Source organism: Dipodomys merriami, unplaced genomic scaffold (assembly GCF_024711535.1).
Source record: "Dipodomys merriami isolate MVZ:Mamm:240054 unplaced genomic scaffold, mDipMer1.0.p SCAF_107, whole genome shotgun sequence".
NCBI classification, from domain to species: domain Eukaryota; kingdom Metazoa; phylum Chordata; class Mammalia; order Rodentia; family Heteromyidae; genus Dipodomys; species Dipodomys merriami.
The window spans coordinates 520,955-548,530 of record NW_027202349.1 but is presented as its reverse complement, the minus strand read 5'-3'; positions in this window follow the sequence as shown (position 1 = coordinate 548,530).

Below are 27,576 nucleotides of genomic sequence, written 5' to 3'. Positions count from 1 at the left end.
GTGAAGGTTATGGTTAGGTTTAGTGATAGAGTGATTGTGAGGGTGAGGATGAGGCTTAGGGGTCAGATTAAGATTAGGGTTAGGGTTAGGCAGAGGATGACTGTGAGGGTTAATGTGAGGGTGAAGTTTAGTGTTAGGTTGAGGGCTAGACTGAGTGTAAGGGTTAGGGTGAGGGTGAGGTTGAGGGTTTCTGTTAGGTAAGGGTTAGGTTTAGGGTTATGGTGAGGGTTATGGTTAGGATTAGGGTTAGGGTGATGTTTAGGATAGAGTGAGGTTTCGGGTTAGGGTGAGGGTTTGGGTGAGGGTGTGGGTGAGGGTTAGGTTTATGGTGAGGTTTAGGGTGACTGTGAGGTTTAGGGTGATTGTGAGGTTTAGGGTGATTGTGAGGCTTATGGTTAGGGTTAGGGTTAGTATGAGTTTTAGGGTTTTGGTTAGGGTTAGTGTGAGGGGTAGGGTAAGGGGTAGGTTTATTGTTATGGTGAGGCTTAAGTTTATTGTGAGGGTTAGGGTTAGGGTTAGGGTTAGGGTGAGGGTAAGTGTAAGTTTTAGGATTAGGGTTAGGATTACGCTTAGGGTGAGTTGAGGGTTAGGGTTAGGGTTAGGGTGAGGGGTAGGGTTTGTGTGAGGGTTAGGGTTAGGTTTAGGATGAGGTTGAGGGTGAGGGTGAGGGTTAGGTTGAGTGTGATGTTTAGGGTGAGGGTGAGGGTGAGGGTAAGGGTGAGTATGAGAGTTCGGGTGAGGGTTAGTGTGTGCGTGAGTGTTAGGGATAGGGTTAGAGTTAGGGTGACGGTTAGGGTTAGGGTGAGGGGTAGGGTTATGGATAGGGTTAGGGTGAGGTTTAGGGTTAGGGTTAGGTTTAGTGTGAGAATTAGGGATAGAGTTAGGGTTGGAGTTATGTTGAGGATAAGGTTTAGGGTGAGATTTAGGGTGAGGGTGAGGGTTAGGGTTAGCGTTTGGGTGAGGTTTAGGGTTAGGGTTAGGTTTAGTGCGAGATTTAGGGATAGAGTTAGGGTTGGAGTTATGTTGAGGTTAAGGTTTAGGGTGAGTTTTAGGGTGAGGGTCAGGGTTAGCGTTAGCGTTAGGGTCAGGGTGAGGGATAGGGTGAGGGTTACGTTTTGGGTTACGGTTACGATGAGGTTTAGGTTGAGGTGTAGGTTTAGGGTTAGGATGAGGGTTAGAGTTACTGTGAGGGTTAGGGTTAGGGATAGGGATAGGCTTAAGTTTAGGGTGAGGGTTATGGTTCGGGTAACGTTTAGGGTTAGTGTTAGGTTTATTGTTAGCGTTAGGGTTAGGGTGAGGGTGAGAGTTACGGTTATGGTTAGGTTTAGGGTTAGAGTGAGGGTGAGGGTTAGGGTTAGGATTAGGTTTAGGTTTAGGGTTAGGCTGAGGGTGAGGTTCGGTGTGAAGTTGAGGGATAGGGTTAGGGTTAGGATGACGGCTAGGGTGAGGATTAGGGTGAGTGTGAGTGTGAAGTTGAGGTTTTCGGTTAGGGTTAGGGTTAGGATAAGAATTAGGGAGAGTGGTAGGTTAGGGTTAGGATGAGATTTAGCGTTAGTGGAGGGTTAAGGTTAGGGTTAGGTTTAGGATTAGGGTTAGGGTAAGGGTTAGGGTGAGTGTTAGGGTCAGGGTTAGGGTTAGAGTGAGTGTTAGGGTGAGGGTGAGGTTTAGGGTTAGTGGAGAGTTAGGGTGAGTGTAAGGGTAAGGGCTAGGTTTAGGGTTAGGTTGAGAGTTAGGGTGAGGGTTAAGGTTAGGGTGAGTGTTTGGGTTAGGGTGAGGGTGAGGCTGAGGGTGAGGGTTGGGGTTTGGATTAGGGTTAGGGTGAAGGATAGGGTGAGAGTGAGGTTTAGGTTCAGCGTTTACTTTAGGGTTAAGGTGATGTTTAGGGTGAGTGTGAGGTTTAGTGTGTGGGTGAGGGTTAGTGTTAGGGTGAGGGTTAGGGTGAGGGTTATGGGGAAGGTTACGGTTAGGGTTAGGGTGATGGTTAAGGTGAAGGTGAGGGTTAGGGTTAGGCTGAGTGTAAAGCTTAGGTTGAGGGTTTGGGTGAGGGTTAGGGTTAGGGTGAGGGATAGGGTTAGGGTGATTGTAAGGGTTAGGGTGAGTTCAAGGGTTAGTGTGAGGGTGAGGATAAGGGGTAAGGTGATGGTTAGGGTGAGGGTGAGTATTAGGTTACGTTTAGGGTAAGGGTGACGGTTAGGGTGAGGGTGAGGGTTATGTTTAGGGTGAGGGTTAGGGTTAGGAAGAGGGTTAGGGTTAGGGTGAGGGTTATGGTGAAGGTTAGGGTTAGTGTGAGGGTTAGGTTGAGGACGAGGATAATCATTCGGATGAGGGTTAGGGTGAGGGTGAGGTTTAGGTTTAGGGTTAGGGTGGGTGTGAGGGTTAGGGTTAGGGTTAGGGTCAGGGTTAAGGTTATGCTTTCGGTTAGTGTTAGGGTTAGGGTGAGGGTTAGAGTTACGGTTAGGGTTAGGGTGCGGGTGAGGGTGACTATTAGGGTTAGGGTTATGTTTAGGGTTAGGGTGAAGGTGAAGGTTAGGTTTATGATTAGGGTTAAGGTTAGATTGAGGCTGAGGGTGAGGGTGAGGATTAGGTTTAGGATTAGGGTTAGGGTTAGGTTTATGGTAAAGTGTAGGGTTAGTGTGAGGATTAGGTTTAGGTTTATGTTTAGGGTGAGGGTAGGTTTAGGGAGAAGGTTAGGGTGACGGTGAGGATTGGGGTTAGGGTTAGGGTTAGGGTTAGGGTGAGGGTGAGGGTGAAGGTTAGCGTTAGGATTAGGGTTAGGTTTAGGTTTAGGTTGAGGGTGAGGGTGAGGTTGACAGTGAGGGTTACATTTAGGGTTAGGTTGAGGGTGAGTACTAGGGTGACCTAAGGGTTAGAGTGAGGGTGAGTGTGTGGGTGAGGATTTTGTTTAGGTAAGGATTAGGTTTAATATTACTGTGAGGATTAGGGTGTGAGTTATCATGAGTGTTAGGGTTAGGGTGGGGTTTAGGGTAAGGGTTAAGTTGAGGGTTAGGTTTAGGGCAATGTTTACGGTGAGGGTGAGGCTTAGGGTAAGGGTGAGTTTTCGGGAAAGGGATGGAGTTAGGGTGTGGTTTAGGGTTAGGATTAGGTTGGGGTGAGGGTGAAGATTAGGGTTAGGATGAGGATTAGGGTTAGTGTGAGATTCAAGATTATGATTAGACTTAGGTTGAAGGTGAGGGTGAGGATTAAGTTTAGGGTGAGGTTTAGGGTTAGGGTTAGGGTTAGGGTGATGTTTAGGGTGATGGTGAGGGTTAGGATGAGAGTGAGGGTGAGGGTGAGGGTGTGGGTGATGGTTAGGTTTATGGTGAGGGTTACGGTGACTGTGAGGTTTGGGGTGAGTGTGAGGCTTATGGTTAGGGTAAGGGTTAGTGTGAGGTTTAGGATTTGGTTTAGGGTTAGGGTGAGGGGTAGGGTGAGGGGTATGTTTGTTGTTAGGGTGAGGGTTAGGGTTAGGGTTAGGGTTAGGGTTAGGGTGAGGGTGAGGGTGAGGGTTAGGTTTAGCGTTAGGGTTAGGATTAGGTTTAGGGTGAGTTTAGAGTTAGGGTTAGTGTTAGGGTGAGGGGTAGGTTTTTTTTTGAGGGTTTGGGTTATTGTTTGAGTGAGGGTGAGGGTGACGGTGAGGGTTAGGGTTACGGTTAGATTGAGGGTTCGGGTTAGTGTGAATTTTAGGCTGAGGTTGAGGGTTAGTGTGTTGGTGAGGGTTATTGTTAGGGTTGAGTTAGGGTGACAGTTAGGGTTAAGATGAGGGTGAGGATTAGGGTTAGGGTGAGAGCAAGCGTTAGGGTGAGGTTGAGGGTTAGGGTTATGGTTGGGTTTATGGTGAAGGTAAGGGTTAGGGTGAAGGATAGGGTGAGTGTGAGCGTTAGGAATTGGGAAAGGCTAAGTGTTAGGGTGAGGGTTAGGGTGAGGGTGAGGATTAGGGTTAGCATTAGGGTTAGGGTGACGGTAGGGTTAGGGCTAGGGTGAGGGTTAGGGTGAGGGTGAGGTTTAGGGTTAGGGTGAGGTTTAGGGTTAGCATTAGGGTTAGGGTGACGGTAGGGTTAGTGCTAGGGTGAGGGTTAGGGTGAGGGTGAGGGTTAGGGTTAGGGTGAGGGTAAGGGTTAGGGTGAAGGTTAGGGTTAGGGTTAGGGTTAGGGTTATTGTTAAGGTTAGGGTTGGGGTTAGGGTGGGGGTGGGATTGAGGTTTAGGGTTTGGGTGAGTGTGAGGATTAGGTTTAGTTTTATGGTTAGGTTTAGTGTTAGGGTGAGGGTGCGGGTTTGGGTGAGGGTGTGGGTGAGGGTGAGGGTGAGGTTTATTGTTAGAGTGAGGGTAAGGTTGAGGGTTAGTGTGATGGTAAGGGTTATTGTGAGTGTTAGGGTTAGAGTTAGGCTGAGGTTGAGGGTGAGGGTGAGGATATCAGTTAGGTAAGGCTTAGGGATAGGGTTAGGGTGAGAATTAGGCTGAGGGTGAGGGTTAGGGTGAGGGTTAGGTTTAGTGTGAGGGTTAGGGTTTGGGTTACGGTGAGGGTTAGGGTTAGGGTGATGTAGAGAGGGAGGTTGAGGGTTAGGGTCACTGTGAAATTTCGGGTGAGGGTGAGGGGTAGTGTCTGGGTGAGGTTTAGGATTACGTTGAGAGATAGGGTGATGGTGAGGGTTAGGGTTACAATTAGGTTTAGGGTGAGACTTAGGGTTAGGCTTAGGTTTAGTGTTAGTGTTTGTGTTAGGGTGAGGGATAGGGTTAGGGTGAGAGTGTGGGTGAGGGTGAGGGTGAGGGTTAGGCTTACAGTAAGTGTTAGGTTGAGGGTTAGGGTGACGGTAAAGGTTATTGTGAGTGTTAGGGTTAGGGTTAGGCTGAGGTTGAGGGTGAGGGTGAGGGTAAGGTTTAGGTTTAGTGTTAGGTTTAGGGTTAGGGTGAGGGCTAGGATGAGGGTGAGGGTTAGAATGAGGGTGAGGGTGAGGGTGAGGATTTCGGTTCGGTAAGGCTTAGGGATAGGGTTAGGGTGAGGATTAGGCTGAGGGTGAGGGTTAGGATGAGGGTTAGGGTTAGGGTGAGGGTTAGGGTTTGGGTTAGGGTGAGGGTTAGGGTTAGGTTGATGTATAGACTGAGGATGAGGGTTTGGGTGAGGGTGAGTGGTAGGGTGTTGGTGAGGTTTAGGATTACGTTGAGTGTTAAGGGGACGGTGAGGGTTAGGGTTAGGGTTAGTGTTAGGGTGAGATTAGAGTTAGGGTGACTGTTAGGGTGAGGGGAAGGTTTAGACTTAGGGTGAGGTTTTGGTTTAGTGTGAGGGTTAAGTATAGGATTAGGGTGAGCATAAGGGTTAGGGTAAGGTTTAGAGTGAGGGTGAGGGTTAAGGTTAGTGTAAGGGTTAGGGTTAGGTTGAGGCTTAGGGTGAGGGCTAGGGTGAGGGCAAGGTTTAGGATTAGGCTTAGGGTTACAGTGAGGTTTGGGGAGACAGTGAGGTTTAGGGTTACAGTTAGGATTAGGGTGAGGGTTAGGGTTAGGGTGAGGGTTAGGGTTAGTGTGAGAGTTAAGGTTAGGGATATTGTTAGGGTTAGGGTGAAGGTAAGTGTTACGGTGAGAGTGAGGGTGAGGGTTAGGGTTAGGGTTAGGGTGAGTGTTGGGATGAGGGTTAGGTTTAGAGTTAGGGTGAGGTTGAGTGTTAGGGTTAGAGTTAGTGTGAGGGTTATGGTTAGGGTTATGTTTAGGGTTACGGTTTGGGTGAGGATGAGGGTTAGGTTTGGGTTAGGTTTAGAGTTAGGGTGAGGGTGAGGGTGAGGGTTAACTTTAGGGTTAGTGTTAGGGTTAGGATTAGGCTTAGGGTGAGGGTGAGGGTGAGATTGAGTGTTAGTTTTAGGGTTAGGGTGAGGGTTAGGGTTAGGGTGAAGTTTAGGGTGACCGTGAGGGTTAGGGTGACAGTGAAGGTTAGTGTAAGTGTGACTGTTAGGGTTAGGGTTAGAGTGAGAGTGAGGGTTAGGTCAGGGTTTGGTTTAGGCTTAGGGTTAGTGGGAGGGTGATCGTTAGGGTTAGGGTTAGGGTAAGTGAGGGTTAGGGTTAGGGTGAGGGTTAGGTTTAGGTTTGGCGTGAGGGTTAGGGTTAGGGGGATGTTTAGGGTGAGGGTGAGTTTTAGGGTGAGGGTGAGGGTGAGGGTGAGGGTGAGGGTTAGGGGATAGGTGAGGGTTAGGCGAGGGTGAGGTTTTCGGTTAGTAAGGGTTAGGTTTAGGTTTATGGTGAGGATTAGGGTGAGGGTTCGGTTGAAGGTGGGGTTTTGGTGAGGGTAGGGTTAGGGTTAGGGTGAGGGAGGGTGAGGTTTAAGGTATAGGTGAGGGTTAGGTTTATGGTGAGGGTTACGGTGACTGTGAGTTATAGGGTGAATGTGAGGCTTATGGTTAGGTTTAGGGTTAGTATGAGGTTTAGGATTTGGGTTACCGTTAGGGTGAGGGTTAGGGTGAGGGGTAGGTTTATTGTTAGGGTGAGGTTTAGGTTAAGTGTGAGGTTAATGTTATGGTTACGGTTTGGGTTAGGGTTAGGGTGAGTTTGAGAGTGAGGGTTAGGTTTAGGATTAGCGTTAGGTTTAGGATTAGGCTTATGGTGAGTTGAGGGTTAGGGTTAGGGTGAGGGTTAAGGTTTGTGTGAGGGTTAGGGTTAGGGTTTGGGTGAGGGTGAGGGTGAGGGTGAGGGTTATGGTTAGGTTTAGTTTGAGGGTTAGGGTTAGTGTGATGTTTAGGGTGAGGGTGAGGGTTAGGGTGAGTATGAGGTTTCGGGTGAGGGTGAGGGTCAGTGTGTGGGTGAGGGTTAGGGTTAGGGTGAGAGTTATGGTGACAGTTAGGGTTCGGGTGAGGGTGAAGGTTAGGGTTAGGGTGAGGGAAAGGCTTAGGGTGAGGTTTAGGGTGAGGGTTAGTGTTATTGTTATGGTTAGCGTTAGGGATAAGTTGAGGTTGGGAATGAGTTTTAGGATTAGGGTTAGTGTGAGTGTTAGCTTTAGTTTTAGTGTTAGGATTAGTGTTAGGTTGAGGGTGAGGGTTAGGTTGAGGTTGTGGGTGAGGGTGAGTGTTGGTTTAGAGTGAGTGTTAGGTTGAGAGTTAGTGTGACGGTAAGGCTTATTGTGATTTTTAGGTTTAGGGTTAGTCTGAGGTTGAGTTGAGGGTGAGAGTGAGGGTTAGGGTTAGTGTTAGGATTAGTGTTAAGATGATGGCTAGGATGAGGGTGAGGGTTAGGGTGAGGTGAGGTTGAGGGTGAGAACTTCGGTTAGGTAAGGGTTAGGTATAGGGTTAGGGTGAGGATTAGGCTGAGGGTGAGGGTCAAGGTTTGGGTGAGGGTTTGGGTTAGGGTTTGGCTGAGGGTTAGGGATAGAGTGAGGGTTAGTGATACGGTAAGTTTTAGGGTGAGAGTGAAGGTTAGGATTAGGGTGAGTATTAGGTTTAGTGTGAGAGTTTGGATTATAGTTATTGTTAGGATTAGGGTGAGGTTTAGGGTGAGGTTAGGGTTAGGGTGAGGGTTAAGGTTAGGGTGATGTTTAGGGTGAGGGTGAGGGTTAGCCTCACGGTGAGGGTTCGGGTTCGGGTGAGGGTTAGGGTGATGGTGACGGTTAAGGTGAGGGTGAGGGTGAGGGTTAGGTTTAGGGTTAGCCTTTGGGTGAAAGTTAGGGATAGGGTGAGGGTTAGGGCGAGAGTTATGTTTAACTTGAGTGTTAGTGTGAGGATTAGGGTTAGGGTTAGGGATAGGGTGAGGGTAAGGGTTAGGGTGAGGTTTAGGGTGAGGGTGAAGGCTAGGGTTAGCGTTAGGTTTCGGGTGAGGCTTAAGGTGAGGGTTAGTGTGAGAGTTACGTTTAAGGTAAGGGTTAGGGTTATGGTTGGTTTAGGGTTAGGGTGAGGGTGAGGGTGAGGATTCGGTTGAGGGTAAGGGTTAGGTTTAGGGTTAGGCTGAGTTTTAGGGTGAGGGGTACGGTGAGGGTTAGGTTTAAGTTTAGGGTTAGGTTGAGTTTAAGGGTTATGTTGAGAGTTAGGTTGAGGGTTAGAGTTAGGGTTAGGGTTAAGGTGAGGGTTAGGGTGAGGGTAAGGGTTAGGGTAAGTATAAGGATGAGGGTGAGGTTTAGGGTTAAGTTTAGGGTGAGGGGTAGGTTTAGGGTTAGGTTTAGGGTTAGTGTGAGGATTAGGGTTAGGGTGAGCATTAGGGTTAGGGTGAGGCTTAGGGTGATTGTGAGGATTAGGGTTAGATTTAGGATTAGGGTGATGGTTAGAATGAGTGTACGGGTGAGGGTTAGTGTTAGGGTGACAGGGAGGGTGAGGGTCAGTGTTAGGGTTAGGGTTAGGGTTAGGGTGAGGTTGAGGGTGTGGGTTCTGTTTAGGGTGAGGGTTAGGTTTCAGATTAGGGTGATTGTTAGAGTTAGGGTAGGGTTAGAGTGAGGTTGAGGGTTAGGTTTAGGGTTAGGTTTAGTGTGAGGTAAGGGTTAGGGTGAGGGTTAGGGTGAGTGTGAGGGTTAGGATTTGGGAAAGGCTAAGTGTTAAGGTGAGGGTTATGGTGAAGGTGAGATTTAAGGTTAGCATTAGGGTTAGGGTGACGGTAGGGTTAGGACTAAGGTGAGGGTTAGGGTGCGTGTGAGGGTTAGGGTTAGGGTGAGGGTAATGGTTACGTTGAGAGTTACGGCGAGGGATAGGGTTAGGGTTATTGTTAGGGTTAGGTTTAGGGTTTGCGTGGGGCTGGGATTGAGGTTTAGGGTTTGGTTTATTGTGAGGGTTAGGTTTAGGGTTAGGGTTAGGTTTAGTGTTAGGGTGAGGGTGTGGGTGAGGGTGAGGGTGTGGTTGAGGGTTAGTGTGATGTTTAGGGTTATTGTGAGTGTTAGGGTTAGGGTTAGGCTGAGGTTGAGGGTGAGGGTGAGGGTGAGGGTTAGGGTTAGTGTTATGGTTAGGGTTAGGGTGAGGGCTAGTATGAGGGTGAGGGTGAGGGTGAGGATTTCGTTTAGGTAAGGCTTAGGGATAGGGTTAGGGTGAGGATTAGGCTGAGGGTGAGGGTTAGGTTTAGGGTGAGGGTTAGGTTTTGGGTTAGGGTTAGGATTAGGGTTAGGGTGATGTATAGAGTGAGGTTGAGGGTTGGGTTCACTGTGAGGTTTCGGGTGAAGGTGAGGGGTAGGGTGTGGGTGAGGTTTAGTATTACGTTGAGGGTTAGGGTGACGGTGAGGGTTAGGATTACGGTTAGGTTTAGGGTGAGGCTTAGATTTAGGGTGACGGTTAGGGTGAGGGTTAGGGTTAGAGTTAGGGCGAGGGTTTGGTTTTGTGTGAGGGTTAAATATAGGATTAGGGTGAAGGTAAGGATTGGGGTGAGGGTAAGGGTTAGGGTGAGGGTTAGGGTTAGTGAAAGGGTTAGGGTTAGGATTAGGGTTAGGTGGAGGTCTAGGGTTAGGGTGAGGGTTAGGATTAGGTTTAGGGTTAGGGTGAGGTTTGGGGAGACGGTGAGGGTTAGGGTTATGGTTAGGGTTAGGGTGAGGCTTAAGTTTAGGGTGAGGGTTAGGGTTACTGTGAGTGTTAAGGTTAGGGATAGGGTTAGGGTGAGGGTGAGGGTAAGGGTTAGCGTGAGGGTGAGTGTGAGGGTTAGGGTTAGGGTTAGCATTAGGGTTAGGGTGAGGTAGGGATGAGGGTTAGTTTTAGGGTTTGGGTAAGGGTTAGGGTGAGGGTTACGGTTAGGTTTAGGGTTTGAATGAGGGTGAGGGTAATCTTCATGTTGAGGATTAGGGTGAGGTTGAGTATAAGGTTTAGGTTTAGGGTTAGGGTGAGAGTTAGAGTTAGGTTTAAGGTTAGGGTGACGGTTAGGGTGAGTGTGAGGCTTAGGTTTACTGTTAGCGTTAGGCTTAGAATTAGGGTTAGGATGATGTTTAGGTTTAGGGTTAGAGTGAGGGTTAGGGTTAGAGTTAGGGTGTGTGTGATTGTTAGGGTTAGGGTGAGAGATAGGGTTACGTTGAGGGTTAGGGTTAGGGATATAGTGAGGATTAGGGTTAGGGTTAGGGTTAGGGTGAGGGTGAGGCTGAGGAGTAGGGTAAGGGTTAGGGTGAGGGATAGATTTAGTGTGAGGTTTACGTTTAGGGTTAGAGTTAGGGTTAATGTTAGGGCAAGCATAAGATTTAGGGTGGGGGTTAGGGTTAGGGTGAGGGTTAGGTTAGGGTGAGGGTTAGGTTTAGCATTAGTGTTAGGATGAGGGTTAGGGTGAGAGTTACGTTTAGAGTTATGTTTAGGGTGAGGGTGAGGTTGAGGCTTAGGGTGAAGGTTAGTGTGAGGGTTAGGTCTAGGGTGAGGCTAAGGGTTAGGGTTAGGGTTAGGCTGACCGTGAGGTTCAGGGTGAGGTTTAGAATGAGTGTGAGGGTGAGGTTAGGGTTAGGGTTAGTGTTAGGCTGAGGGTGAGGGTGAAGTTTAGGGTTAGGGTTAGATTTATTGTGAGCGTGAGGGTAAGGGTTTGGGTTAGGATTAAGGTCAAGTTTAGGGTTAGGCTGAGGGTGAGGTTGAGCGTGAGGGTGAGGGTGAGGGTTAGGGTTAGGATTAGGGTTAGGCTGAGGGTGAGGGTTAGCTTTAGGACTAGTGTTAGGGTTAAACGTTAGGCTTGAGGTGAGGTAGAGGGTGAGTTTGAGGGTTAGGTTTACGGTGAGGGTTAGGTTTAAGGTTATGGATAGCATTAGGGTTAGTGTTAGCGTGGTGGATAGGTTTAGGGTTACGTTTAGGTTGAGGGTGAAGGTTAGATTTAGGATTAGTGATAGGGTAAGTGTTAGTCTTAGGGAGTTGGTGAGTGTGAGGGCTAGGGTTAGGGTGAGGGTTATGGTGAGAGTGACGGTTAGGAAAAGTGTGAGGGTTAGGGTTCGGGTTAGGGTGAGTTTGAGGGTTAGGGTTAGGTTTAGGGTTAGGGTTAGTGTGAGGGTGAGGTTTAGGGTTAGGGTTAAGTGAAGGTTAGGGTTAGGATGAGGATTAGGGTCAGGGATAGGGTGAGGGTTAGGATTAGGGTCATGTTTAGGGTGAGGGTGAGGTTTAGGGTGAGGGTTCGTGTTCGGGTGAGGGCGAGATTTAGGTTGTGGGTGAGGGTTAGAGTTAGGGTGAGGGTTAGGGTGAGGGTTTCGTTTAGTTAAGGGTTAGGATTAGGGTTAGGGTGAGGATTAGGTTGAGGGTGAGGTTTAGGTTTCGGGTTAGGGTTAGGGTGAGGGTTAGGGTTAGGATTAGGTTTAGGGTTATGCTTCGCGTAACGGTTAGGGTTAGGGTTAGGGTTATTGTTAGGGTTAGGGTTAGGGTGAGAGTGAGAGTTACGGTTATGGTTAGGTTTAGGATTAGATTGAGGGTGAGGTTTAGGGTTAGGATTAGGTTTTGGTTTTGGTTTACGCTGAGGGTGAAATTCAGGGATAGTGTTAGGGTTAGGTTGACGGTTAGGGTGAGTGTTAGGGTGAGTGTGAATGTGAGTGTGAGAGTGATGGTGAGGGTTAGGGTTAGGATGAGGATTAGGGAGAGTGGTAGGGTTAAGGTTAGGATGAGAGTTAGGGTTAGTGGAGGGTTAAGGTTAGGGTTCGATTTAGGATTAGGGTTAGGGTAAGGTTTAGGATGAGGTTGAGAGTTAGGGTGAGGGTGAGGGTTAGGATTAGGGTGAGTGTTTTGGATAGGGTGAGAGTTAGCGTGAGGGTGAGGTTTATGGTTAGGTTTAGGTTTAGGATGAAGGATAGGGTGAGATTGAGGTTTAGGTTTCGTGTTTACTTTCAGGTTAGGGTGATGTTTAGGGTGAGGGTGAGGGTTAGGGTGTGGGTGAGGGTTAGTGTTAGGGTGAGGGTTAGGGTGAGGGTTATGGTGAGGGTTATGGTGAAGGTTACGTTTAGGTTTAGGGTGAGGGTTAAGCTGAAGGTGAGGGTTAGGGTTAGGGTTAGGCTGAGGGGAAGGATGAGCTTGAGAGTTAAGGTGAAGGTTAGAGTTAGGGTGAGGGATAGGGTTAAATTGAGGGTTAGGGTTTTGGTGAGTGAGAGGGTTCGGGTGAGGTTTCGGGTAAGGGTGAGGTTTATGGTTAGGGTTAGGGTGATTGTTAGGGTGAGGGTTTGTGTTAGAGTTAGGGAAAAGATTAGGATGAGGGTTAGGGTTAATGTTATGATTAGGGTTAGGATGATGTTTAAGGTGATGGTGAGGGTTAGGCTTAGGTTTAGGGTTAGGGTGAGGGTTAGTCTGAGGGGTAGAGTTAGGGGTAGGTTGAGGGATAGGTTTATTTTGAGGGATATTGTTAGGGTTAGAGTGAGAATAAGGGTTAGGGTGAGGGAGAGGGTTAGGGTTAGCGTTACTGTGAGGGTTAGGGTTTGTGTGAGGGTTAGGGATAGGTTTACGGTTAGGGTGATGGTTAGCGTTAGGGCTAGGGTTAGATTTATGGTGAGGGTCAGGGTTTGGTTTAGGATTAGGTTTATGGTTATTGTTAGGCTTAGGGGGAGGGGGAGGGGGAGGGGGAGGGCTAAGGTTAAAGTTAGGGTGAGGGTTAGGGTGAGGGATAGTGTTAGGGTTAGGGTGAGCGTTATTGATAGGTTGGTGTTTAGGGTGAGAATGAGTGTTAGGATGAGGGCGAGGGTTCGGGTGAGGGTGAGGGTTAGGTTGTGGGTGAGGGTTGGTGTTAGGGTGAGTGTTAGGGTGACGGTGAGTGTTAGGGTTAAGGATAGGGTTAGCGTTAGGGTGAGGTTTAGGGTTAGGGTAAGTTCAGGGTGAGTGTTAGTTTGAGGGTTAGGTTTAGGTTTAGGTTTAGGGTTAGGGTTATTGTTAGGATTAGGGTTAGGGTTAGGGTTAGGGTGAGGGTAAGCATTAGGGTGAGGTTTAGGGTGAGAGTTAGGCTTAGCGTTAGGTTAAGGGTGAGTGTTAGGTTTAGTGTTAGTGTTAGTTTTAGGGTGAGGCTGCGGCTTTGGTTTAGGTTGAGGTTTAGGGTTTGGTTAGGTTTAGGGAGAGGGTATGGGTGAGGTTTAGGATTAGGGTTAGGGTTAGAGTTAATATGAGGGTGAGAGTTAGGGTTAGGATTAGGGTTAGGGTTAGGGTTAGTTTGAGCGTGAGGTTAAGGGTGAGGGTTATGGTTAGGGGTAGGGTGAGGGTTAGGGTGATGCTGAGGGCTAGGGTTAGGGTTAGGGTTAGGTTGAGGTTTAGGGTGACGATTAGGGTTAGAGTTAGGGTTAGGGTGAGTATGAGGTTTAGTTTTATGGTGAGGGGTAAGGTGAGGTTTAGGGTTAGGGTTACGGCTCGGCTGAGGGGTTGGGTTAGGATTAGGGTTAGGGTTAGAGTTAGGGTGAGGGTGAGAGTTAGGGTCAGTATTACGGTTAAGGTTAGGGTTAGTCTGAGGTTGAGGTTAAGGGTGAGGGTTAGGGTTATGGTTGGTGAGAGTGTTAGGGTTAGGGTAAGGATTAGGTTTAGGCTGAAAGGTAGGTTTAGGTTTAGGGTGAGGTTTACGTTTAGGGTGATGTTGAGGGTGAGGGTTCGGGTTAGGTTTAGGTTTAGGGTTAGGGTTAGCGTTAGTGTTAGGATTAGGGTTAGGGTGAGGGTAAGCATTAGGGTGAGGGTTAGGGTTAGAGTTAAGGTTAGGGTGAGTGTTAGGGTTAGGATTAGGGTAAGCATTAGGGTTAGTCTGAGGGTGTGATTAAGTGTGAGGGTTAGGGTTAGGGTTGGGGAGAGGGTTAGGTTTAGGGTAAGGATGAGGGTTAGGCTGAGGTTTAGGTTTAGGCTTAGGGTGAGGGTTAGGGTGTGGGTATGGGTTAGGGTTAGGGTGACGGTGAGGGTTAGATTGAGCGTGAGGGTGAGGCGTAAGGTTAGGGTTAGGGTTAGGTTGAGAGTTAGAGTGATGGTTAGGGTTAGGGTTAGGGTTAGAGTTAGGGTGAGGGTGAGGTTAGTGTTAATGTTAGGGTTAGGGTTAGGGTTATTGTGAGGTTTATAGTTAGGGTGAGGGTGAGTGTGAGGGGTTGGTTTAGTGTTAGGTTTAGGCTTATGGTTAGGGTTAAGCTGAGGGTTCGGGTTCGGGTGAGGGTGAGGGTTAGGGTTAATGTGAAGTTTAGGGTGAGGTTGAGCTGTCAGGGTAAGTGTGAGGGTTCGGGTGAGGGTGAGGTTTAGGTTGTGGGTGAGGATTAGGGTTAGGGTGAAGGTTAGGTTGAGAGTAAGTTCTGGGTGAGTGTTAGGGTGAGGATGAGGGATAGTGTTAGCATTGGCGTGAGGGTTATGTTTAGGGTGAGGTTTAGGGTTAGGGTTAGTGTTATGATTAGGGTGAGGGTGAGTGTTAAAGTTAGGGTGAGGTTGAGGGTGAGTGCTAGGGTTAGGATTAGGGTTAGGGTTAGGTTTATGCTGATTGTGATGGTGAAGGTTATGGTTAGGATTAGGTTTTGGTTTAGGGTTAGGGTTAGTATGTGGGTAACTTAGGTTGCGGGTGAGGTGTAGGTTTAGGATTAGGGTAAGCGTTAACTTTAGGGTTAGGGAGAGGGTTAGGGTTAGGGTTCGGTTTAGGGTTAGCGTTAGGATGAGGCGTAAGGGTAGGGTTAGAGTTAGGTTGTGGGTTAGGGTGATGGTTAGGGTTAGGGTTAGAGTTAAGGTTAGGGTGAGGGTTAGGGTTACGGTTAGGGTTACGGTTAGGGTTATTGTTAGGGTTATAGTTAGGGTGAGGGTGAGGGTGAGGGTGGGGGTAGTTTTAGGGTTAAGTTTAGGTTTAGGGTTAGGGTTAAGCTGAGGGTGAGGGTGAGGGAGAGGGTGAGGGTGAGGGTGAGGGTGAGGGTTAGGTTTAGGATTAGTGTAATTGTTAGGGTTAGGCTTAGGGTGAGGATGAGGGTGAGGGTTAGGGTAAGGGTGAGGGTTAAGTTGATAGTGAGGGTGAGGGTAAGTGTGAGGCTTATGGTTAGGGTTAGGGTGAGGGTGAGGGTTAGGATCAGGATTAGGTTTAGGGTTAGTGTGAGGGTGACGGTTAGGGTTAGGGTTATTTGAGGTTAGGTTTAGGGTTAGTGTTAGGGTTAGGGTGACTGTGAGGGTTAGGTTTACAGTGATTTATAGGGTGAGGCTGAGGTTTAGGGTTAGAGTGAGGGTTTGGGTTCGGGTGAGCATTAGGGTGTTGGTGAGGGTTAGGTTTAGGGTGAGGTTTAGGGTAACAGTGAGTGTTAGGGTGAGGGTGAGGGTTAATGTTAGGGTTAGGGTGAGGGTTAAGTTTAGGGTTAGGGATAGTGTTAGGGTGATGGTTTGGGTTAGGGTTAGTTGAGGCTTAGCGTTAGGATGAGAGTTAGGGTTAGGGATAGGGTTAGGGTGAGGGTAAGGTTTAGGGTTAGGGTTAGGATTAGGGTGAGGGTGAGGGTGAGGGTTAGATTTCAGATTAGTGTTAGGGTTAGGGTTCATCTTAGGGTGAGTGAGAGGGTTCAGGTGAGGTTTAGGGTAAGGGTGATGTTTAGGGTTAGGGTTAGTGTGATGGTTAGGGTGAGGGTTAATGTTATGATTAGGGTTAGGGTGAGGGTTAAGGTGAGGGTGAGGGTTAGGGTTAGGTTTAGGTTTAGGCTGAGGGTTAGGCTGAAGGTTAGGGTTAGGTTGAGGGATAGTTTTATTGTGAGAGATATTGTTAGGGTTAGGGTGAGAGTAAGGGTTAGGATCAGGGTTAGTGTTAGCGTGAGGGTTAGGGTTTGTGTGAGGGTTAGGGATAGGTTTAGGGGTAAGGTGAGGGTGATGCTTCAGGTTAGGTTTAGGATTAGATTTAGGCCGAGCTTAAGGGTTAGATTTAGGATTAGGTTTTTGGTTACTGTTAGGCTTAGGGGGAGGGGGAGGGTGAGAGTGAGGGTTGGCTTAAAGTTAGTGTAAGGTTTAGTTTGAGGAATTGTGTTAGGGTTAGGGTGAGCATTATTGTTAAGTTGGTGTTTAGCGTGAGGATGAGTGTTAGGGTGAGGGCTAGGGTTTGGGTGAGGGTGAGGGTTAGGTTGCCGGTGAGGGTTAGTGTTAGGCGGAGGTTTAGGGTGATCGTGAGCATTAAGTTTAAGGTTACTGTAAGTGTAGGGTGAGTGTTAGGGTGAGGGTTAGGTTTAGGTTTAGGGTTATGGTTAGATTTAGTGTTAGGATTAGGGTTAGGGTTAGGGTTAGGGTGAGGGTAAACTTAGGGTGAGGGTTAGGTTTAGTGTTAGGGTTAGGGTTAGGGTGAGGCTGCGGCTTAGGTTTAGGGTGAGGGTTAGGGTTAGTGTGAGGTTTAGGGATTGGTTAGGGTTAGGGAGAGGGTATGGGTGAGGGTTAGGATTAAGGTTAGGGTTAGAATTAATGTGAGGGTGAGAGTTAGGTTTAGGATTCAGTTTAGGGTAAGTGTTAGTCTGAGTGTGAGGTTAAGGGTGAGGGTTATGGTTAGGGGTAGGGTGAGGGTTAGGGTGATGGTGAGGGCTAGGGTTAGGGTTAGGGTTAGGTTGAAGTTTAGGGTGATGGTTAGGGTTAGAGTTAGGGTTAGGGTGAGCGTGAGGGTTAGTTTAATTGTGAGGGGTAGGGTGAGCTTTAGGGTTAGGGTTATGGTTAGGCTGAGGGGTAGGTTTATCATTAGATTTAGGGTTAGAGTTAGGGTGAGGGTGAGAGTTAGGATCAGGATTACGGTTAGGGTTAGGGGTATTCTGAGGGTGAGGTTAAGGGTGTGGGTTAGGGTTAGGTTCGGGGAGAGTGTTAGGGTTAAGGTAAGGATTAGGTTTAGGCTGAAGGGTAGGGTTAGTGTTAGGGTGAGGTTTAGGGTTACGGTGAGGTTTAAGGATTGGTTAGGGTTAGGGAGAGGGTATGGGTGAGGGTTAGGATTAGGGTTAGTGTTAGAGTTAATGTGAGGGTGATAGTTAGGGTTAGGATTAGGTTTAGGGTAAGGGTTAGTCAGTGTGAGGTTAAGCGTGAGGGTTATGGTTAGGGGTAGGGTGAGGGTTAATGTAATAGTGAGGGCTAGGGTTAAGGTTAGGTTTAGGTTAAGGTTTAGGGTGACGGTTAGGGTTAGAGTTAGTGTTAGGGTGAGCTTGAGGGTTAGTTTTATGTTGAGGGGTAGGGTGAGGTTTAGGGTTCGGGTTATGGTTAGGCTGAGGGGTAGGGTTAAGATTAGATTTAGGGTTAGAGTTAGGGTGAGGGTGAGAGTTAGGATTAGGATTACGGTTAGGGTTAGGGTTATTCTGAGGGTGAGGTTAAGCGTGAGTTTTCGGATTAGGGTTGGGGAGAGTGTTAGGGTTAGGGTAAGGATTAGGTTTAGGCTGAAGGGTAGGGTTAGGGTTAGGGTGAGGTTTAGGGTGAGGGTGAGCATTAGGGTGAGGTTTAGGGTTAGCGTTAGGGTTAGGGTGAGGGTTAGGGTTAGTGTTAGGGTTAGGGTTAGGGTAAGGCTGCAGCTTCGGTTTAGGGTGAGGGTTAGGTTTAGGTTGAGGTTTAGGGATTGGTTAAGGTTAGGGAGAGGGTATGGCTGAGGGTTAGGATTAGGATTAGGGTTAAATTTAGGGTGAGGGTGAGTGTTAGGGTTTGGATTAGGGTTAGTGTTAGGGTTAGTCTGAGGGTGAGGTTAAGGGTGAGGGTTAGGTTTAGGGTTGGGGAGAGGGTTAGGGTAAGGATGAGTGTTAGGCTGAGGGTTAGGGTTAGGTTTTGCGTGAGGGTTAGGGTGTGGGTATGGTTTAGGGTTAGGGTGACAGTGATGGTTAGGTTGAGTGTGAGGGTTCGGGTTATTTTTAGGGTTAAGGTGAGCCATAAGGTTAGGGTTAGGGTTAGGTTGAAGGTTATCGTGATGGTTAGTGTTAGCGTTAGTGTTAGAGTTAAGGTTTGGGTGAGGGTTAGGTTTAGGATTAGGGTTAGGGTTAGGGTTATTGTTAGGGTTATAGTTAGGGTGAGGGTGAGGGTGGGGGTGAGGTGTAGGTTTAGGGTTAGGTTTAGGTTTAGGGTTAGGGTTAAGCTGAGGGTGAGGGTGAAGGTGAGGGTGAGGGTTAGGGTTAGTGTGGAGTTTAAAGTGAGGTTGAGAGTCAGGGTGAGTGTGAGGGTTCGGGTGACGGTGAGGGTTAGGTTGTGGTTGAGTATTAGGGTTAGGGTGAGGGTTAGGGTGAGAGCAAATATTAGGTGAGGGTTAGGGGTAGGATGAGGGATAGGGTTAGCATTAGCGTGAGGGTTATGGTTAGGGTGAGGGTTAGGGTTAGGGTGATGGTGAAGGTGAGGTTTAGGGTTAGGGTAAGTGTGAGGGTTAGGGTTAGGGTGATGTTTAGTGTGAGGGTGAGGTTTAGGGTGAGGTTGAGGTTTCGGGTGAGGGTGAGGTTTAGGTTGTGGCTAAGGGTTAGGTTTAGGATGAGGGTTAGGTTGATAGTGAGTGTTAGGGTAAGTGTGAGCGTTAGGGTTAGGGTTAGGGTGAGGATTAAATTTACGGTTAGGGTTAGGGTTAGGGTGAGGCTGAGCATTAGGTTTAGCGTTAGGAGAGGCTTAAGGGTAGGGTGAGTGTTAGGGTTAGGCTTAGGGTTAGGGTGAGGGTGAGGGTGAGGGTTAGGTTTACGGTTAGGATTAGGGTGAGGGTGAGGGTGAGGGTTAGATTTAGGATTAGTGTAAGTGTTAGGGTTAGGCTTATGGTGAGTGAGAGGGTGAGGGTGAGGGTTAGGGTAAGGGTTAGGTTTAGGGTTAGGGTTAGGGTTAATGTTAGGGTTAGGGTTAGTGTGAAGGGTAGGGTGAGGGTGAGGGTTAGGGTTAGGGTTAGGGTTAGGTTGGTGTGTAGAGTGATGGTTAGGTTTAGGGTGAGCCTGAGGGTTAGTTTTATGGGGAGGGTAGGGTGAGGTTTAGGGTTATTGTTAGTGTTAGGCTGAGGGGTCAGTTTAGGGTTAGGGTGAGGGTGAGGGTTTCGGTTAGGCTGAGGGTTAGGGTTAGGTTCAGGGTTGGGGTGAGTGGTTGGGTTACGGTTAGGGTGAGGGTTAGGTTTAGTGTGAGAGTTAGGATTAGGGATAGGGTTAGGGTTAAGGTGAGGGTAAGTGTTAGGGTGAGAGTTAGGGTGAGGTTTAGGGTTAGGTTTAGAGTTAGGTTTAGGGTGAGGTTTATGTTTAGGGTTAGGGTAAGGTTTAGGATGATGGTGAGGTTTAGGGTTAGGTTTAGAGTTAGGGTTAGTGTTTGGGTGAGGGTGAGGGTAATGGTTAGGGTGAGGGATAGGGTGAGGTTGAGGGTTAGGGTTAGGGTTATGGTTATGGTGAGGGTTAGGTTGAGGGTTAGGGTTAGGTTTGGTTTAGGGTGAGGGTGAGGTTCAGGGTTAGGGTGAAGGTTAGAGTGAGTGTTAGGACTAGGGTAAGGCCAAGGGTTAGCGTTAGGGTTAGGGTTAGGTTGAGGGTGAGGGTGATGGTTAGGGTGAGTGTGGGGTTCAGGGTTGGATTAAGGTTAGTGTTAGGGTTAGTGTTAGGCTGAGGGTGAGGGTGAAGTTTAGGGTTAGGGTTACGTTTACTGTGAGCATGAGGGTGAGGGTTAGGGTTAGGATTAGGGTTAAGGTTAGGGTTAGGCTGAGGGTGAGGGTGAGGGTGAGGGTGAGGGTTAGCTTTAGGATTAGTGTTAGGGTTACGGTTAGGCTTATGGTGGGGGTGAGTGTGAGTTTGAGGGTTAAATTTAGGTTGAGGGTTAGTTTTAAGGTGAGGGATAGCATTAGGTTTAGGGTTATGGTTAGGGTGAGGGTGAAGGTTAGGTTTAGGATTAGTGACAGGGTTAGTGTTAATCTTAGGGTGAGGGTGAGGATGAGGGTTTGTGTTAGGGTGAGGGTTATGGTGACAATGTGGTTTAGCGTAATTATGAGGGTTAGGGTTAGGGTTGGGTTGGTGTGAGGTTGAGGGTTAGGGTTAGGGTTAAGGTTAGGGTTAGTGTGAGGGTGAGGTTTAGGGTTAGGGTTAGAGTTAAGTGAGGGTTATGGTTAGGGTGAGGATTACTGTTGCGGTTAGGTTGAGGGTTAGGTTTAGGGTGATATTTAGGGTAAGGGTGAGGTTTAGGGTGAGGGTGAGGGTGAGGGTGAGGGCGAGGTTTAGGTTGTGGGTGAGTGTTAGGGTTAGGGTGAGGGTTAGGGTGATAGTGAGTGTTAGGATAAGGGTGAGGGTCAGGGTTAGGGGTAGGGTGAGTGTTAAATTTAGGGTTAGGTTTAGGGTTAGGGTGAGTGTGAGGGTTAGGATTAGCGTTAGGTTGAGGGTGAGGGTGAGGGTTAGGTTTAGGATTAGGATTAGGGTGAGGGTCAGGGTTAGATTTAGGATTAGTGTTAGGGTTAGGGTTAGGCTTATGGTGAGTGATAGGGTGAGGGTGAGGATTAGGGTAAGGTTTAGGGTTAGGGCTAGGGTTAGGGGGATTGTTAGTGTGAGGGCTAGGGTTAGGGTTTGGGTTACAGTGAGTGTTAGGGTTTATGTTATTGTCAGGGTTAGTGTGAGGCTTAGGGTGAGGGTGAGGGTTAGTGAGAGGGTTAGGGTAAGAGTTAGGGTTAGGTTGAAGTTTAGGGTGAGTGTTAGGGTTAGGATGAGGGTGAGTTTTAGGGTTAGGGTGAGGGTTAGGGTTAGTGTGAGATATTAGGGATAGGTTTACTTTAGGGTGAGGGTGAGGTTGAGGTTTAAGAATCGTGTTAGGGTTACTGTTAGGGTTAGGGTGAGAGTGTGGGTTAGGGTTAGGATTAGGGTTAAGGTTAGGGTTATGCTGAGGGTGAGGGTAAGGGTGAGGTTGAAGGTGGGAGTTAGGGTTAGGCTGAGGGTTAGGCTTAGGTTTAGTGTTAGGGTGAGGGTTAGGGTTAGGATTAGGATGAGGTTTAGGCTGAGGGGTAGGATGAGGATTAGCTTTAAGGGGAGGGTTAGGGTTAGGGTCAAGGATAGGGTGAGGGTAAGGGTTAGGGTGACGGTTAGGGTTAGGGTGAGGTTTAGGTTAAGGGTTAAGGTGAGGGTTAGTGTTAAGGTGAGGTTAAGGGTTAGGGTGATGGTTAGGGTTTAGGGTGAGGTTTAGGTTTAGGATTAGTCTTAGTGTGAGGGTGAGGGTTAGGTTTAGTTTTAGGGTTATGTGGAAGGCTAGAGTGAGGGTGAGATTTAGGGTTAGAGTTAGGGTGAGGATTAGGGTGAGGGTGAGGTTTAGGGTTAGGGTTAGGGTTAGGGTGAGGTTTAGACATAGGGTTAGGGTTAAGGTGGGGTTGAGGTTGAGGGTTAGGATTAGGGTTAGGGTTAGAGTCAGGGTGATGGTGAGGGTGAGGGTTAGGGTTAGGATTAGGGTTAGGTTTAGGCTGAGGGTGAGGTTAAGATTGAGGGTGAGGGTTAGATTTAGGATTAGTGTTAGGGTTATGGTTAGGCTTATGGTGAGAGAGGGTGCGGGTGAGGTTTAGGGTGAGGGTGAGGTTTAGCGTTAGTGTTAGGGTTAGGTTGAGGTTTTGGGTGAGTGTTAGGGTTAGTGTTATGGTTAGGATGAGGTTGAGGGTTAGGATTAGGGTTAGGTGAGTGTTAGGATTAGTGTGAGGTTTAGGGATAGGGTTGCTTTAGGGTGAGGGTGAGGTTGAGGGTTAGGACTAGGGTTAGGTTTATTGTTAGGGTGAGGGTGAGAGTGTGGGTTAGGGATAGGATTAGGGTTAGGGTTAGGGTTAGGCTGAGGTTGAGGGTAAGGGTGAGGTTGAAGGTGACAGTTAGGTTTAGGGGGAGGGTTAGGCTTAGTTTTAGTGTTAAGGTGAGGGTTAGGGTTAGGATTAGGATGAGGGTTAGGATGAGGGGTAGGGTGAGGATTAGCTTTAGGGTGAGGGTTAGAGTTAGGGTCAAGGATAGGGTCAGGATAAGGGTTAGGGTGAGGGTTAGGGTTAGGGTGAGGGTTAGGTTGAGGGTTAAGGTGAGGGTTAGTGTTAAGGTGAGGTTAAGGGTTAGGGTGAGGGTTAATTTGAGGGTGAGGTTTAGGGTTAGGGTTAGGCTTACTGTGAGGGTGAGGGTTAGGTTTAGGTTTAGGGTTAGGGTGAAGGCTATGGTGAGGGTGAGATTTAGGGTTAGGGTTAGGGTGAGGATTAGGGTGAGGGTAAGGGTTAGGGTTAGGGTTAGGGTGAGGTTTAGACATAGGTTTAGGTTTAGGGTGGGGTTGAGTTTGAGGGTTAGGATTAGGTTTAGGGTTAGAGTTAGTGTGATGGTGAGGGTGCGGGTTAGTGTTAGGATTAGGGTTAGGGTTAGGGTTAGGCTGAGGGTGAGGTTAAGAATGAGGGTTTGGGATAGGGTTAGGGTTAGGGTAAGGGTGACGGTTAGGGTTAGGGTTAGGGTTAGTATGAGCGTTAGGCTGAGGTGTAGGGTTAGGGTTAGTGTGAGAATTAGTTTTAGTGTGAGAGATAGGATTAGGGTTAGGGTTAGGTTGAGGTTAAGGGTTAGGGTGTTGGTTAGGGTTTGTGTGAGGTTTAGGTGGAGGATTAAGGTGAGGATTAGGGTAAGGGTGATGGAAAGGGTTAGGGTGAGGGTTAGGTTGAGGTTGAGGTTTAGGGTTAGTATTAGGATGAGGGTTAGGCTGAGGGGTAGGGTGAGGGCTAACTTTAGGGTGAGGGTTAGGGTTAGGGTCAGGGATAGGGTGAGGGTAAGATTTAGGTTGAGGTTTAGGGTTAGTGTGAGGGTTAGTTCGAGGGTTAAGGTGAAGGTTAGGGTTAAGGTGAGGTTAAGGTTTAGGGTGAGGATGAGCTTTAGGGTTAAGATTAGGCTTAGTGTGAGTGTGAGGGTTAGGGTTAGGTTTAGGGTTAGGTGAAGGCTAGGGTGTGGGTGAGATTTAGGGTTAGACTTTGCGTGAGGATTAGGGTGAGGGTGAGGGTTAGGGTTAGGGTTCAGTTTAGGGTGAGGTTAAGGCTAGGGTTAGGGTTAGAGTGGGGTTGAGGTTTAGGGTTAGGATTAGGGTTAGGGTTAGAGTTAGAGTGATGTTGAGGGTGAGGGTTAGGGTTAGGATTAGGGTTAGGGTTGGGCTGAGGGTGAGTTTAGGGTGAGGGTGAGGGTTAATGTTAGGGTGAGGGTTAGGGTTAGGGTTAGGTAAGGGTGAGGGTGAGGGTTAGGGTTAGTGTTAGTATGAGGGTTAGGCTGAGAGGTAGTTTTAGGGTTAGGGTGAGGATTAGTTTTAGTGTGAGAGTTAGGATTAGGGGGAGGTTGAGGTTAAGGTTTAGGTTGAGGGTTAGGGTTAGTATGAGTGTTAGGTTGAGGATTAGGGTGAGGGTTCAGGTTAGGATGATGGAAAGGTTTAGGGTGAGGGTTAGGGTGAGTGTGAGGGTTAGGGTTAGGATTTGGAACAGGGTGAGGGTGAGGGTTAGGTTTAGTTTTAGGGTTAAGTTGGGAGCTAGGGTTAGGGTGACATTTAGTTTTAGGTTTAGAATGACGGTTATTTTGAGGGTGAGGTTTAGGGTTAGGTTTGGGTGAGGGTTAGGTTGACTGTGAGGGTTAGGTTGAGGGTTAGGGATAGGGTTAGGATTAGGGATAGGGTGAGGTTTAGGGTAAAGTTTAGGGTTAGGGTGAGGGTTAGGGTGAGGATTAGGTTTAGGGTTAGGGTGAGGATTAGGCTTAGTGTGAAGGTTAGGTTTAGGGTTAGTGTTAGAGTGAGGGTAAGGATTAGGGTGAGGGTAAGTTTTTGTGTGAGTGTCAGGATTAAGATTAGTATTAGGTTGAGGAAAAGGGTTAAGGTGAGGGTTAGGGTGAGAGGGTTTGTCTTAGTATTAGTTTTAAAGTTAACTTTAGGTTTAGGGTGGTAATTAGTGTGAGGGTTGTGGTTAGGGTTAGGTTGAGGGTGAGGGTTAGGGTTAGGATTAGGATTAGGTTTAGGGTTAGGGTGAGGGTTATGGTTAGGGTTACGGTGAAGGTGAGGGTGAGGGTGAGGGTGAGGGATAGCTTTAGGATTAGGGTTTGGGTTAAGATTAGACTTAGGGTGAATATGAGGGTTAGGTTTAAGATTAGGGTGATGGTTAGGGTTTGTGTGAGGGTCAATGTGAGGGTGAGTGTGAGGGTGAGATTCAGGGTTAGGGTTAGGGTGAGGGTTAGGGTTAGTGTGATGTTTAGGGTGAGGGTGAAAGTTAGGGTGAGTGTGAAGGTTCAGTGAGGGTGAGAGTGAGGGTGTGGTGAGTGTTAGGGTGAGAGTTAGGTTTAGGCTGAGCTTGAGGGTTAGGTTTAGGGTGAGGGTTAAGGATAGGGCTATGGTTAGGGTGATGGGGAGTTTGAGGGCTAGGTGTAATGTTAGGCTTAGGGTGAGGGTGAGGGTTAGGGTGAGGGTGAGGGTTAGGATTAGGTTGAGGGTGAGAGTTAGGATTAGGCTTAAGTTTAGGGTGAGGGTTAGGGTTAGGGTTAGGTTTAGGTTTAGGATGAAGTTTAGGCTGAGGAGTAGGCTAAGGCTTAGGGTGCGGGTTAGGGTTAATGTGAGGGTTAGGGTTAGGGTTATGGTTAATTTTAGGGTTAGGGTTAGGTTTCGGGTAACGGTTAGGGTTAGGGTTAGGGTTCTGGTAGTGTTAGGGTGAGGGTGAGGGTAAGGGTGAGCAGGAGGGTTACAGTTAGGTTTAGGGTTAGAGTGATGTTGAGGGAGAGGGTGAGGGGTAGGGGTAGGATTAAGATTAGGGTTAGGGTTAGGCAGAGGATAAGGGTGAGGGTGAAGTTGAGGGTAAAAGTTAGGGTTAGATTGATGGCTAAACTGAGTATAAGGGTTAGGGAGAGGGTTAGGGTGAGGGTTTCGTTTAGTTAAGGGTTAGGATTAGGGTTAGGGTGTAGATTAGGTTGAGGGTGAGGTTTAGGGTGTGGGTTAGGGTTAGAATGAGGGTTAGGGTTAGGATTAGGATTAGGGTGATGTTTAGAATGGGGTGAGCTTTAGGGTTAGGGTGAGGGTGAGGGTGAGGGTGTGGGTGAGGGTTAGGTTTATGGTGAGGGTTAGGGTTACTCTGAGGTTTAGTGTGAGTGTGAGGCTTATGGTTAGGGTTAGGGTTAGTGTGAGGGGTAGGGTGAGGTTTAGGGTAATTGTTAGGGTGAGGCTTAGATTTAGTGTGAGGGTTAGGGTTAGGGTTAGGGTTAGGGTGAGGGTGAGGGTGAGGGTGAGGGTTAGGTTTAGGATTAGGCTTAGGGTTAGGATTAGGCTTAGGGTGAGTTGAGGGTTAGGGTTAGGGTTAGGGTGAGGGGTTGGGTTTGTGTGAGGGTTAGGGTGAAGTTGAGGGTGAGGGTGAGGGTTAGGTTTAAGGTTAGGTTGAGGGTTAGGGTTAGTGTAATGTTTGGGGTGATGGTGAGGGCTAGGGTGAGTATGAGGGTTCAGGTGAGGGTTAGTGTGTGGGTGAGGGTTAGGGTTTGTGTGAGAGTTAGGGTGACGGTTAGGGTTAGGGTGAGGGTGAGGGTTAGGAATAGGGTAAGCATTAGGGTGGGGGTAGGGTTATGGTTAGGGTTAGGGTGTGGTTTAGTGTTAGGGTTAGGGTTAGTGTGAGAATTAGGGATAGAGTTAGGGTTGGAGTTATGTTGAGGGTAAAGTTTAGGGTGAGTTTTAGGGTCAGGGTGAGGGTTAGGGTAAGCATTAGTGTTAGGGTGAGGGTCAGGGAGAGGTTTAGGGTTAGGGTTAGGGTGAAGGTGAGGGTTAGGGTTAGGGTTAGCGTTGGGGTGAGTGTTAGGTTTAGGGTGAGGGTTAGGGATATGGTTAGGTTTAGGGTGAGAGTGAGTGTGAGGGTTAGGGTTAGGGTTAGGGTTAGACTTAGGTTGAGGGTGAGTTTGAGGGTGAGTGTTAGGGTTAAGGTGAGAGTTAGGGTTAGGGTTAGGGATAGGGATAGGATGAGGGTTAGGTTTAGGTTTAGGGTTTGGATGAGGTTTAGGTTGAGGTGTAGGGTTTGGGTTAGGGTGAGTGTTAGGGTTAGTGTGAGGGTTAGGCTTAGGGATAGGGTTAGGGTTAAGATTAGGGTGAGGGTTATGGTTCGGGTAACGTTTAGGGTTAGGGTTAGGGTTATTGTTAGGGTTAGGGTTAGAGTGAGGGTGAGAGTTACGGTTGTGTTTAGGTTTAGGGTTAGATTGAGGGTGAGTGTTAGGGTTAGGATTAGGTTTAGGCTTAGGGTTAGGCTGAGGGTGAAGTTGAATGTGAAGGTGAGAGATAGGGTTTGAGTTAGTTTGACGGCTAGGTTGAGGATTATGGTGAGTGTGAGGGTTAGGTTGATTTTTTCGTTAGGGTTAGGGTTAGGATGAGGATTAGGGAGAGGGTTAGGGTTAGGGTTAGGATGAGACTTAGGGTTAGTGGAGGGTTAAGGTTAGGGTTAGGTTAAGGATTAGGGTTAGGTTAAGATGTAGGGTGAGTGTTAGAGTCAGGGTTAGTGTTAGTGTGAGGGTTAGGGTGAGGGTGAGGTTTAGGGTTTGTGGAGGGTTAGGGGTAGGGTTAGGTTGAGGGTTAGGGTTAGGTTGAGGGTTAGGGTGAGCGTAAGTGTAAGGGTTTTGTTTAGGGTTAGGTTGAGAGTTTGGGTGAGGGTTAGGGTTAGGGTTAGGGTGAGTGTTTGGGTTAGGGTGAGGGTTAGTGTGAGGGTGAGGGTTACGGTTAGGGTTAGGGTTAGGGTGAAGGATAGGGTGAGAGTGAGGTTTAGGTTTAGCGTTTACTTTAGTGGTAGGGTGATGTTTAGGGTGAGGGTGAGGTTTAGGGTGTGGGTGAGGGTTAGTTTTAGGGTGAGGTTTAGGGTGAGGGTTATGGTGAAGGTTACAGTTTGGGTTGGGGTGAGGGTTAAGGTGAAGGTTAGGGCTAGGGTTAGGGTTAGGCTGAGGGTAAGGATTAGGTTGAGGATTAGGGTGAGCGTTAGGGTTAGGGTGAGGGATAGGGTTAAGGTGAGGGTTAGAGTTAGGGTGAGTGTAAGGGTTAGTGTGAGGGTTAGTGTGAGGGTGAGGGTAAGGGATAAGTTTAGGGTTAGGATGAGGGTGAGTATTAGGGTTAGGGTTAGGGTAAAAATGAGGGTTAGGTTGAGAGTGAGGGTTAGGTTTAGGGTGAGTCTTAGGGTTAGGGAGAGGGTTAGGGTGAAGGGTAGTGTGAGAGGTAGGTTTAGGGTTAGGTTGAGGGTGAGGGGTAGGGTGAAGGTTAGGGTTAGGGTTAGGGTTCGGGTTAGTGGAGGGATAGGGTTAGGGTTAGGTTGAGGGTTAGTGTTAGGGTTAGGGTTAGGTTGAGTGTTAGGGTGAGGGTTATGGTGAAGGTTAATTTTAGTGTTAGGGTTAGGGTGAGTGTGAAGGTTAGGTTTAAGGTTAGGGTGAGTGTTAGGGTTATGCTTTCGGTTAGGGTTAGGGTTAGGGTGAGGGTTAGAGTTAGGTGAGAGTGAGGGTTAAGGTGAGGATTAGGGTTAGGTTTACGTTTCGGGTGAGGGTGATGGTGAGGGTTAGGTTTATGGTTAGGGTTAAGGTTAGATTTAGGCTGAGGGTGAGGGTGAGGATTAGGATTAAGATTAGGGTTAGGATTAGGGTTAGGGTTAGGGTGAAGTTTAGTGTTAGTGTGAGGATTAGGTTTAGGTTTAGGTTTAGGGTGAGTTGAAAGTTTAGGGTGAAGTTTAGGGTGAGGGTGAGGATTAGGGTTAGGGTTATGGTTAGGGTTAGGGTGAGGGTGAGGGTGAGGGTTAGCTTTAGGATTAGGGTTTGGTTTAGGTTTAGGCTGAGGGTGAGGGTGAGGTTGACAGTGAGGATTACGTTTAGGCTTAGGGTGAGGGTGAGTGCTAGGGTGAGAGTTAGGGGT